Genomic DNA, 12,450 nt, shown 5'->3' with positions numbered 1-12,450 from the left:
GTACAAAAGCCAAAGGGCAGTGCAGAGAATTGGTAATGCAAAAAACCTGCCTTGAAGCGGAGGTATCTTCTGCAGGATTCCCTTACTGGGATATGCAGGTATGCCTCTTAATTCTAGAGTCACTAACCAAGCATTCCTGCCCAGCATAAGCAGTAGCTGTTGTAAAGTCAGCATTTTGAAATTTGGAATGTCCAGGAATGTATTCAAAATCGACAAGTCCAGTACTGGACACCAGGCATTGTCTTTTCTGGGTACCAGGAAAAGTCTTGAATAAAAGCCTTGTCCTTTTTCCTTTTCTGGTACTGGTTGAATAGCGCCCATATCCATGAGGGACATAACTTGTTTCTGAGCCTCTGCCCACTGACTTTGGGGTAGATCTGGCCATCCGTTTGGAATTGGCAAAGTATGGAAATTAAATCTGTACCCCTGGGATACTATATTTAATACCTACTTGTCCTGGGTAATTAACTGCCAATTCTGAGCATTAAGTGCTACTTTTCCCCCTAAGGGGGCTGCCAAAAGTTAAGTGTTTGGTGAAGGTAGAGGAAAGTCATTGAGACTGCTTACTGTAGGGTTGTGCTTTGTTTCCTCCAGATTTGGAGGTGGAGGCACCCCATTGCTTTGACCTGTAAGAACCCTGTGATTGGTATCTGGAGCCTTTTGAGCATCTGGATTTGCCTTGAGTGGCTCTGTTGGATACAGGAAAGGACCAATTTTTAGTAGGCCAGTGCCTACTGAACCTGGGTGGCTGCACTTGCAAGAAATCTTTTACAGTTTGCATAGATATAGCTTTGTCTTCCATTTTCTTTAAAACCTCTTCTGCCTTATTACCAAAACAGAGTATCATGCTGCAAGGGGGCATCCAACAATTTAGCTTTAACGTGATCAGGCAGATTTTGCTTCTTGAGACAGGCATGTCTTCTAATCACAGATTCAGTAACTGCGGCCCTGCAAGAGGCCGCCAAGGAATCAAAACCACATTGCTAAGTATGCTTTCCAACTTGTTCTGCTGAATGCAATAATTCCTGTAACTCTATTTTCCACACAATCAGAAATCATCATTTTCTGTTTCAGTAAGCCCATAACATGCTGTTGATATTTAAGCATATGAAACTGGCAGTCTAAGGCCCTGTTTGCAAGGTTGCAGACGTATAAGCCTTCTTTCCCCATCTATCCAGCGCCCTGGAATCTCTATCAGAGGGGGTAGGATATTTGGCTGTAGAGGCCTTTACACCCCTGGGACCTTGTGAAATAGTCTCAGGATCAGCAGCAGAATTTTTGAACAGAAATTTGTGGTAGTCAGGAACCCTGTAATATCTGTCTGGGTTACTAGGAGCCGGAGGTAGGAAATCAGGAGCCATGCTTGATTCCGAAAACACATCAACAATGTCTAATACAGGAGGTATTGCTCAAGGCCTATGCTGAGGAAGAAGGAGGAAATCCCAAAGCCTCTTTTTTTGATTTGGAGAAGTCCTGACTCTCCCAATGAAAATGTTTCCTTAAAGTATGCAAAGTATCTCCAGACGAGCAATCCTCAGGAGGAGATGCAGATGAGATGGATTCCTCTGCATCAGAGTCCTCATAGGGTGGAATAGAAAATTCCTGATCAGAAGAGGAATCAACTTTGGAATCCGGCCGACTGCAGGGCTGCCTGACGACAAGACAACCCACTTGTTATGACTGCAGATGCATCCATGAAGGACATCCTGATCTGAAGATTCATAATCAGTGCCTTGCGTAGGCCTCTTAGTCGGTAGTCGGATTGCTAACCAACGACATTTCAGGATAATTCAATCTTGATCCAAAATATTTAGAAGCAAAAATATACAGATGCTTAATAGTGTGTTGGTTAAATCTATATCGGGGGGGGTAGGATTTTTGGCAGTAGTACCTTTAATGCCCTTGGGTCCCTGTGAAATGGTCTCAGGATCAGCAGTTGGACTTTTAAAGAGGAACTTGTAAGAGTCAGAGACCCTGTAATATCTATCAGGTTTTCTGGGAGCAGGAGGTAAAGAATCAGGGGCCAAGCTAGATTCCAAAATGGCATCATCAACAATGTCCAGCACAGGAGGTATGGCTAAAGGCCTGTGCTGGGGCAGGATTAAGAAATCCCAAAGTCTCTTTTTAGAATCCGAGAAATCCTGACTTTCCCAATGAAAATGCTCCCTGAGAGTATGCAAGGTTTCACCAAAAGAAAAATCCTCTGGGGGTAAGCAGAGGGAATAGAGTCCTCAGCATCAGAATCCTCATAGGTAGAGAAGGGTAAATCCTGGTCATCAGAGGAAACAGAAAATTCAGAATCCTGGTCAGGAGTATCATAAGCAAACTCAGTCCTAGGTTTCTTAGACGGGGAAGGCTTGCTTCCACTGATTAAAGTAATAAGGTCTTCAGCCATTCTTATCATTTGTTTTTTAGGCCTAGAGGCCTGGACCATGCAGGTCTGGGCGTCAATTTTCTAGGCATGGTTCGAGTTTTAGGCCTTGAAGAAGATGGCGTCAGTTTAATACGCAAGTCAGTAGGCCTGAATACACTCTCAGAAGCCGGTGCCTGCACAGCGGCTCCGGACCCATCCAAGGTAGAAACATCTGCAGGTTCCACAGTTGAAGCATCTCGTGTCATAATGGACTCCGAATGGGTCTCAGTAGAGGCCTGCGAATCTGACGTAGCGGGTATCAGGGGCTGAGAAGGCACCTCACTGAGTACCGGCGACTGGCTTAGGAGAAGTGTTGTCGGCAGTCTTGGACCTAAACGGCCTGTCTCTGTCTTTATCTTTGCATTTTTTCGGAATGTCGGTAGTCGGATGGCTTACTGAAGACATATCAGGATAATTGAACAGAGCACCAAAATATTTAGAAGCAAAAATATACAGATGGATAGTTTGTGGTTTAAATAAGGCACAAAACCAAAAGCTAGGCACGTCAGAGGGCCTAGGCAAGGAATACAGTACGAATGAAAATCTTTATATGGTATTTGCTTTCCACAAGTATTGCAATTATTCAATTTTACTGACATCGGTTTGGAGCAAGAAAAACTTTCCCCAACAGGGTACTTAGCTTTTAGTTGAAGACACTGGTTCTGAAAATCGAAAAGGAAAATTTCAGGAGTCGGCCGACCGGTACTTGCGAACTGCTTCTGCTTCGGACACTGCACGGCAAGAAAGACTGATGTAATGGCGCTGGCTGCATGTTTTATACCCCTGACGTCACAGAAGAAAAGACAGCAACCGACGCAGCACCCAAGACTTTGTTAATCAAGCTGACTGAGGGCTACTGCAAGCAGATAACCCAAATGTGATGACTGCAACAGTGAAATACAAAGAAAGTACAGTTGTGTACACTTACCATAAATGTAGATGTTCGAGTGTATTCACCGTTGCAGTCATCACATTTGGGTTATCCGCCTGCAGGAAGCCCTCAGCTGGCCTGAATACCAGAGTCTTCAGATTTCTGCATCAGATGCTGTCGCTTCTTCCATGACGTCAATAGTCAGGGGTAGAAAACATGCAGCAGACGCCATTACATCAGTTTTTCTTGCCCCAGATGTCAGGTGCCCCCACAATAGAAAGCAATAATATGATATGGAACACCCCCCGCAGCAAAAAGCAAATGCACATGATATAATATACAAGAAGGAAAGGAAGAGGGGAGGGAGAGCAACCAGAACTGCAACAGTGAATACACTCGAACATCTACATTTATGTTAAGTGTACACAACTGTACTGTGTGTTCTTACCATACACAATTGTACGATGTTCTTAGTGTTTCACTGTTGCAGTCATCACATTTCGGTTAATTCCCAAAGCCAAGGAAGGGTGGAGGCAGTTAAATCACATTGTGGCTAGCAATCAGGCCCTGTAGGACTGCTGTGGCAAATACAGCTCTGGATTTAGAAAAGAAAGGCAGGTGGTAATGCTTGGTGGAAGTATGTACCAAGCTCCAGGTAGCAGCTTCCAGGATGTCCATGGTAGGGACTCCTCTGAGAAATGCCGTAGAGGTAGATGCAGCCTTGGTGGAATGTGATTATATCCCCTGTGGGGTAGGTTTTCCATGGTGCTTGTAGCAAAAATGGATGCAATGGGCTATCCATTTGGAAATTGTTTGCTTTGAAATGGCCTTCCCCTCTGCCCCTGCAGCAAAGCTAACTAGCAGCTGGTCAGATTTTCTGAGGGGCTTAGTTCTGTCCAAGTAGAATCTAAGCTCTCTGTGCACATCCAGAGAATGCAGTATCCTTTCCCCCTTATTTTGAGGATCAGGTAAAAAAGTAGGCAAATGAATGGACTGGTTTAGAGCCACACTAGACACCACCTTGGGCATAAAGGATGGATTAGTCCTGAGGGAAACTCTGTTCGCATGGAAGATAATGAAGGGTTCCACTGCCATGAGGGCCTGCAGTTCAGACACTCTTCTTGCTGAAGTGATGGCTAGAAGTAAGGCTGTTTTTCAAGAAAGGAATTTCAACTCTGCTGTAGCAGCTGGTTCAAATATAGGAAGAGTAAGTTTTTCCAATACAAAGTTAAGGTCCCAGGCTGGAGTGGGAGCTCTCCTGGGGGACATTACATTTTTGGCTCCTCTAAGGAATTGCTTTAGCAGGGGATGAGAGAAGAGGGGTGGCTCAGAATTAATGTGTTGAAATGGCAGAGGCATGAATCTTAATTGAAGAGAAAGATAGGCCCTTGTGGAGCATTTCTGTTAAATAATATAGAATATGAGGTAAGCTGGGAACCATTGTGCCCATCCCCTGAGCCTGCCTCCAGGAACAGTATCTTTTCCACTTATCTGAATAGGATTTTCTAGTACAAGGCCTCCTTACTTCAAGAATGATATCCAGCACCTGCTTAGTGAGGGTTGCTAGAGGTGAGCTCAGGGAATTAGCCAGGCTGCAAGGTTCAGGGTTTGAAGCTGAGGGTGCAGAATCTGGCCAGCCTGCTGGTACAGCAGGGAAGGGGTCTGAGGCAGGTGCCATGGTTGCATCAGATGCGCAAAAGGGGGTACCAGTGCTGGCATGTCCAGTCTGGGGCAATCAGTATTGCCCTTGGCTTGTCCTGTTTGATCTTTAGTAGAACCTTCGAGAGGAGAGGCAGAGGGGGAAAGGCATAAATTGAAAGGCTTTCCCAGGTAAAAGACAGGGCATCCACTTTCCATGCTTGACTGTGGGGAGTTCTGGTGCAGAATTTGTTCAACTGGTAGTTCTGAGGGAAGGCAAACAGGTCTACCTCTGGTGTCCCCCATTTGTTCCTCAAGAGCTTGAATATTTTGGGTTCTAGTTTCCATTCGTGTGGGTCCATGAGATTTCTGCTTAAGTCGTCTGTCAGTGAATTTAGTTTGCCTGGCAGGAATTGAGCTTGCAGGTTCACTTGGTAGCTCAAAGGTGTGTTCCACATAGCCATGCCTTGTCTGCAGAGTGGGTAGGAATGGGTTCCCCCCTGCTTGTTTATGTACCACATAACTGTGGTGTTGTCTGTCTTTACCAATAGTTGTCCTGGAAAAATAAGGTCTTTGAAGGCTGTCAGAGCATGCTGTACAGCTAACATTTCTTTTTGATTGATATGCAGGTGCATCTGTGTTGGATTCCATTTGCCTTGAATGCACTGCCCTGCCATGTGAGCCCCCCATGCATACTCTGATGAGTCTTTTGTTAGAGTTTGGGCGGCAGGGGGGTAGAGTGAAAGGGAGTCCCTTGTTGTGGTAGCAGGCCTCTCCCACCAAAGGAACTCTGCTCTTACACAAGGAGTGATAGGAATCATTGTTTCCAGGTCCTGAGAATGTTGACACCATAGACTTTTTATATACCACTGAAGTTTCCTCATATGCAGTTTTGCATATGGAATTAACAGAATGCAAGAGGACATGAACCCCAGGGCTTGCAGGATTTTTTTTTTGCCGATAGCTGGGTTTTTGTGGCCAGTAGGTTGTCAAATAAACTTGTTTCTCTGGAGTGAGGAATGCCATCTGGGAAGTTGTGTTCTAGCTTGCTCCCAGGAATACAATCTGTTCGCAGGGTACTAGGTGTAACTTCTTCTCGTTGATGGTGTACCCCAGTGAGGTTAGAAGTCTCATTACAAATGCCAGGTGTTGTAATAGCAAATCCTGACTTTCTCCCTGAATCAGGCAATCGTCCAAGTATGGGTAAATCTGAATATTTCTCTGCCTGAGAAATGTAATGGCTGGATATAGGCATTTTGTGAATACCCTGGGTGCATTAGATAAGCCAAAGGGAAGTGCAGAGGACTGATAGTGCATGGAGCCTGCCCTGAAATGTAGGTATTTGTCTGCGGGATTCCCTTATTGGGATGTGCAGGTAAGCTTCTTTTAAGTCTAGGCTTGCCAGTTAAGAATCCTTGGCTAGAATAGGAAGAAGCTGTTGAAGAGTTAGCATTTTGAATTTTGGAACCACCAGAAAGGTGTTGAGAATAGACAGGTCCAGGATAGGACGCCAGGAGTTTTCTTTTCTGGAAACCAGGAAAGTACAGTTGTGTACACTTACCATAAATGTAGATGTTAGAGTGTATTCACTGTTGCAGTCCTAACCAATGGGTTATCCGGCTCCCGGTAGCCCTTGATCGGCCAGAATACCAAAGGTAAGTAAAAATGATGTCGGCTGTCGTCGGTTGTAAAGGACATCAGGGCGTCCGATACAAAAGGAGGCAGCCGACGTCACTTCCTCAGTCTTTCTTGCCAGAACAGTCAGAAGCCCCCAGAAAACAAGGCTTAAACCAAACTAAGCCTGTACCTTAGGAAAAGAGAAATAAGGGGGAAGGAGGGAGGGAAAGCAAGACAGCAACAGTGAATACACTCGAACATCGACACTTAGAGAACTGTACTATGTTCGTGTTTCACTGTTGCAGTCTTAACCAATGGGTTGATTAGCAAAGCCCAGAGAAGGGAAGGAGGAACCAACAGAATCAAGGATTGAGAGAATGCCCTGCAGAACAGCAATGGCAAACCCTGCCCTAGCCCTTGAAAACAAAGGCAAATTATAATGCTTTGTGAACATGTGAACAGAAGACCAAGTGGCAGCCTCCAAAACGTCTTTAGTAGGGACACCCCTTAAAAAGGCTGCAGAAGTGGAAGCTGCTCTAGTTGAGTAGGTCCTAACCCTTGAAGAGGAATCTTGCCATGAAAGGAATAACAAAAAGAATACAATGAGCAATCCATTTAGAAATGGTTTGCTTAGAAATAGCCTTGCCCTGGGCTCCAGGGGCAAAACTGGCCAATAACTGTGCTGATTTCTGAAGGTCTTTAGTCCTGTCCAGGTAAAACCTGAGCTGTCTATGCACATCAAGAGAATGTAGGATTCTTTCACCTCTATTTCGAGGATTAGGAAAGAAGGTAGAAAGTTGTACAGACTGATTAAGAGTCAGGCTAGAAACCACCTTAGGCATAAAGGAGGGGTTGGTTCTTAGAGAGACCCTACCTGCATGGAAAATAAAAAAAGGCTCCACAGCCCTTAAAGCATGCAGCTCCGAAACCCTCCTTGCTAAAGTTATAGCCAAAAGGAAGGCAGTCTTCGACGAGAGAAACTTTAAACCAGCAATGGCAGCTGGCTCAAAAGGAGGAAGAGTGAGTTTCTCTAGAACAAAATTAAGATCCCAGGCCGGAGTAGGTGCCCTTCTGTGAGGTTTTAAGTTGCAAGCACCTCTGAGAAACATTTTCATCAGAGGATGAGAGAAAATGGGTTGTTCAAAAGAACTATGAGCAGAAATGGCTGAAGCGTGGATTTTGATAGAGGAAAAAGAGAGACCACTCTGAAGCAAATCAGCCAGGTATTCCAGGATAAAAGGAAGGGTAGGCTGAGAAGAAGATTCCCCTCTAGCCTGCATCCAATGAGAGAATCTTTCCCATTTGCCAGCATAAGACTTCCTAGTGCTAGGCCTCTTAGCCTCCCTCAGCACATCAACCACGCTGGTGGGAAAAGGAAGAAAAGGATGGAGTCACACAATGAGCCATGCTGCCAAATAGAGAGACTGAAGATGAGGATGTAGAATGTTTCCCCTTTCCTGAACTAAAAGATCTGGCTTCAGAGGAAGATGCCAAGGAGGAAATTAGGAGAGACTGCGAAGCAGTGGATACCAATGCTGCCTGGGCCAGTCCGGAGCTATGAGAATAGTCCTTGGTCATTCGTCCCTGATCTTCAATAATACTCTGGGAAGAAGAGGAAGAGGCGGGAAGGCATAAACTGACAGATGTGTCCAAGGGAAGGACAGAGCATCCACTTTCCAGGCTCTGCTGTGATGCTGTCTGGTGCAAAAAAGACGTAGAAGATGGTTATCTGGAGAGGTGAAAAGATCCACTTGAGTACCAACCCCAACGTTGAATGATGCTGTAAAAAACTGCTCTGTTCAACTGCCACTCATGAGGATCCAGAATCTGTCTGCTCAACTGGTCTGCCAAAACACTGAGCCTTCCTGGAAGAAGTTGAGCTAGGAGATGCAGGCCCAGGGATGCTGCTATGGCCCAAAGACTCATGGTCTGTCTGCACAGGAGGTAAGAATGAGTCCCTCCCTGCTTGTTGATGTACCACATGACTGTGGTGTTGTCTGTTCTGGCAAGGTCCCTGAAGAAAGAAGATGCTTGAAAGCTAGTAACGCCTGCTGAACTGCCATCAACTCCTTTAAATGTATGTGCAGGTGCATCTGCTGGGCATTCCAACTTCCCTGTATGCATGTGCCATCCAAGTGAGCTCCCCAGGTGTAGTCCAATGCGTCTGTGGTAAGAACTTGAATGGCAAGGGGTGGGCAAAAAGGCATGCCTTTGTTTTGTAGACAGGCTGTTGCCCACCACAGAAACTCTGCAGACATGGAAGCATAGGAATTATCGCATCCTGTTCCTGCGAGTGTTGATACCAAGTGTGCTTAAAGTACCACTGCAATTTCCTCATATGCAGTCTTGCATAGGGAATCATGAGAATGCAAGAGGCCATGAACCCCAAAGCTTGCAGGTATTTCCTTGCAGGGAGTTGGGACAGGCTTGTCAAGTCCTTGAAGTAAACTGAACGAGTTGCCCGCTTCTCCTGGGTGAGGTATATCATCTGGGCGGCTGTGTTCAGACTCGCTCCCAGGAATATTATCTCTTTGGATGGCACCATTCTTGATTTTTCCTCGTTGAGTGTAACCCAGGGAAGAGAGAAGGGTCTTTACAAATTCTAGATCCTTTAACAGCTGTTCCTGAGAATTTGCTTGAATTAGGCAGTCGGCCAAGTATGGATAAATCTGAATTTTCTTCTGCCTGCAAAAAGCAATGACTGGAGCCAGGCACTTTGTAAAAACTCTGGGAGCAGTAGGTAAGCCAAAGGGCAGTGCAGAGAATTGATAATGTTGCTTGCCCACCCTGAAACAAAGGTATTGCCTGCAACTTTCCCTGATAGAGATGTGCAGATAAGCTTCTTTGAGATCCAACGTTACAAACCAGGAATTCTTTTCCAACATTGGCAGCAACTGATGCAGAGTGAGCATTTTGAACTTTGGAATTATAAAGAAAGAGTTCAGGGTGCATAGATCTAGGATAGGACGCCAGGTGCTTCCTTTTTTTGGAACTAGGAAAAGTCTGGAATAGAAACCCTAGCCTACCTGCTGAGCAGGATCTGACAGTATTGCTCCCAGATGTAACAGAGACAAAATTTGCCTTTCTACTTCTGCCCTTTGGTTTGGCGGAGCGTCCAGGAATCCTTTGGGTAATGGAAAGGAGTGGAAAGAAAACTTGTGTTCTAGGGATACAGTTCTGAGTACCCATTTGTCATCGGTGATGGTGGCCCGAATATTTACAAAAAGGGCCAACCTTCCCCCTAAAGGACTTTCCGGGCAGGCAAGAACAGGCAGAAGTTGGACAGAGTCATTGAGAATGTTTAGATTGAGATGCAGGCTTAGAACTTCCCGCCTTGGAAGAAGAAGCCTGTCAACGCTTAGACCTTTGAAGGGGTAGCCATCTGTCCCCTAGAAGATTTGTAACCTCTAGTCCTAGAACGGTTCTGTCTGCTAAACAAATACAATAGGAATGAAAATCTCTATGGGGAATCTGCTTTCCACAGGTAAGACAATTATTAACCTTTTCTGACATTTGTTAAGGCAAGAAAAGAGGATCCCAATGGAGTACTTAGCTGTAGTTGACTTCAACGTTGTAGTCTGAAACAAAAAAAGGTAAACTGCTGACCGGCGCTCATGTTAGAAATGCTTCTGCTTCGGGCTCCGCGGCAAGGAAGACCGAGGAAGTGACGTCGGCTTCCTTCTTTTGTATCGGATGCCTTGACGTCCTTTACAACAGACAAAAGCTGACGTCATTTTTACTTACCTTTGGTATTCTGGCCGATCGACGGCTACCGGGAGCCGGATAACCCATTGATTAGGACTGCAACAGTGAAACACGATGAACATCCTCCAAAGCTAGCTCTGAAGGAAGAATTACGGCAGACACTAACCTCCACAGCAATACCCAGGTTTGCTCTGAGTTAATGCACAATGGTACCGCCTATACTGAGGTGACAGATATTGCCAACATACTGGCCGACAGATTCAGTGCTAATAATACCCCTCCCCCAAAGGACTAATCACAATACCGGAAAAATGCCAGACACCCAGCATTACTGTAGCACAGGTTAAAGTTGCATTGTCCAAGGCCAAGAATACAGCTTCCATGGCACCCGACAATATCCCTGGCTGTGTTCTACATGAACTACAAAGTGAACTGAAACCACACCTGTGTGCCCTGTTCAATCTCAGCCTCAGCTCAGGCTTTGTCCCTACAGAATGGCACACTGCTACAGTCATCCCTCTCCATAAAGGGGGAGCGACTACAGACCCTGGGAATTATTGCCCCATTAGCCTGATGAGTCTGACATGTAAGGCTATGCAGCACTTCATCATGCACCTAATTAACAAGGATCTAGGGAATCTCCAAACTCTGGATCCCACGCAATTTGGTTTCGTGAAGGGTAGATCATGCCTGCTCAACCTGGTTGACTTCTCTTGAGTCAGTCACCACAGCTATGGATGAGGGCAAGGCAGTTCATACAGCCAACCTCGATTTGGCCAAGGCCTTTGACAGCATTCCCACTCAGGAATTATTGGTAGACTCACCAAACTAAGCATCAACCCCTATATCACTAGGTGGGTTGCAAACTGGATCACAGACAACCCACAGTATGAAAGTAGCAGACTCCAAGTCAGACTGCCAACCACTCATGAGTGGAGTCCCACAGGGATCAGTCTTGGGTCCTCTCCTGTTTGGCATTTACTTCTCAGAAGTCCATGCCAACATGGAGGGACACTGGCTGACCAAGTTCACCGACGATTGCAAGCTGGGAGCCATTACTAACTCCCCCCAAGTGATGTAGACATCCTACAGAAAGGCCTCACCGAGACCAACGACTTGTGTCAAAACCATGGCCTTAAGCTTAATGCCAAAAAATGCGTGGTCATTCCCTCTGGGAAAAACTCAGTTCCCACTAATTACCACATTGATGGTAGCCCACTGAACACTGAAGGCCTTAAAAGAGATATGGGGACACAAGTTGACAGCAACCTCTCCTTCGACAACCACATTGCCACTCTGGTCAGAACGTCATTCTATGTGGCACATCTCATTACCAAGGGTTTTGCATCCAGGAAGAAAGAGGTCATCAACTCTCTTTCTACTCTTCCCTCATTAGACCAATCATTGAGTATAATGCCCTATTTGGCATGTACCTCACTAAACACCTGCAACAGCTGGAAAGGCCACAAACGTACCTCACGAAGAGGATCCTAGGCCTTAAACACATGCCCTATATGGACAGACTCAAAATACTCCAGCTTTTCTTGGTGTCATAATGTCTAAGAGGTGATCTTCTGCTTGACTTACAAAGCCATGTCTGACCCAGCCCTGTTAGAAATGTTACACCTAAAGAAATCCCAATCCCTCTGCACCACCCGCTCCAGGGACCTCAACCTCATTACCACAATCAATGGAACATGCTGGAGGGACAGGTTCATAACCCAGAGACTGCCCATGCTCTGGAATAGACTTCCCATACATGTCAAGCAGAGCACCTTACTGGCCCCTTTCAAGAGAAATCTTGATGAGTGGATAGGAAATAGAAAGTTCACCCCAGGGATCACTGCAGTGGCTATACATGATAGAGGCACTGGGAATTAATGGCAGCATGATGTTAGGGAACTTCTATGGCTAGGCTTGTAAAGGCTTCAGGGCTGTTGGACTAGTACAAACCTATGAACAAAGCTGTAAGACAAACACTCTCTTTACAACGTGTTTGTGGTTTTCGTCAAAGAGTGGTTGTCCTACAGCTTTCTGTATTGTGAACTCCCTTTTTGCGCAGTTTTTTTTTGGATTTATTGGTTTTCTTTGTCGGCATTGCTTCGACATTTTTTGTTACTTAAAACTGACTGAAAGACAGCAGTGTATGCATATAAAATCAATACAGTGACAGGAGCTTTAGGAAGAAAGAGGCCTGCGTGATGTA

At 45.6% G+C, this 12,450-nt stretch overlaps 1 protein-coding gene across 3 annotated transcripts in view; it reads right to left on the bottom strand.

Annotated features, from left to right (window-relative positions):
- The window catches only part of XPO1 (exportin 1), a 1,770,162-nt gene that overhangs the window by 1,123,848 nt on the left and 633,864 nt on the right, over nt 1–12,450 (bottom strand). The gene's annotated exons all lie outside the window — the stretch shown is intronic.

The sequence above is a fragment of the Protopterus annectens genome, chromosome 1.part0 (assembly GCF_019279795.1).
Source record: "Protopterus annectens isolate FY-2018-M chromosome 1.part0, PAN1.0, whole genome shotgun sequence".
In the NCBI taxonomy this organism is placed as follows: Eukaryota; Metazoa; Chordata; order Ceratodontiformes; family Protopteridae; genus Protopterus; species Protopterus annectens.
Note: the sequence above shows the minus strand (reverse complement) of the source record. Positions and strands in the feature narration are given on the sequence as shown.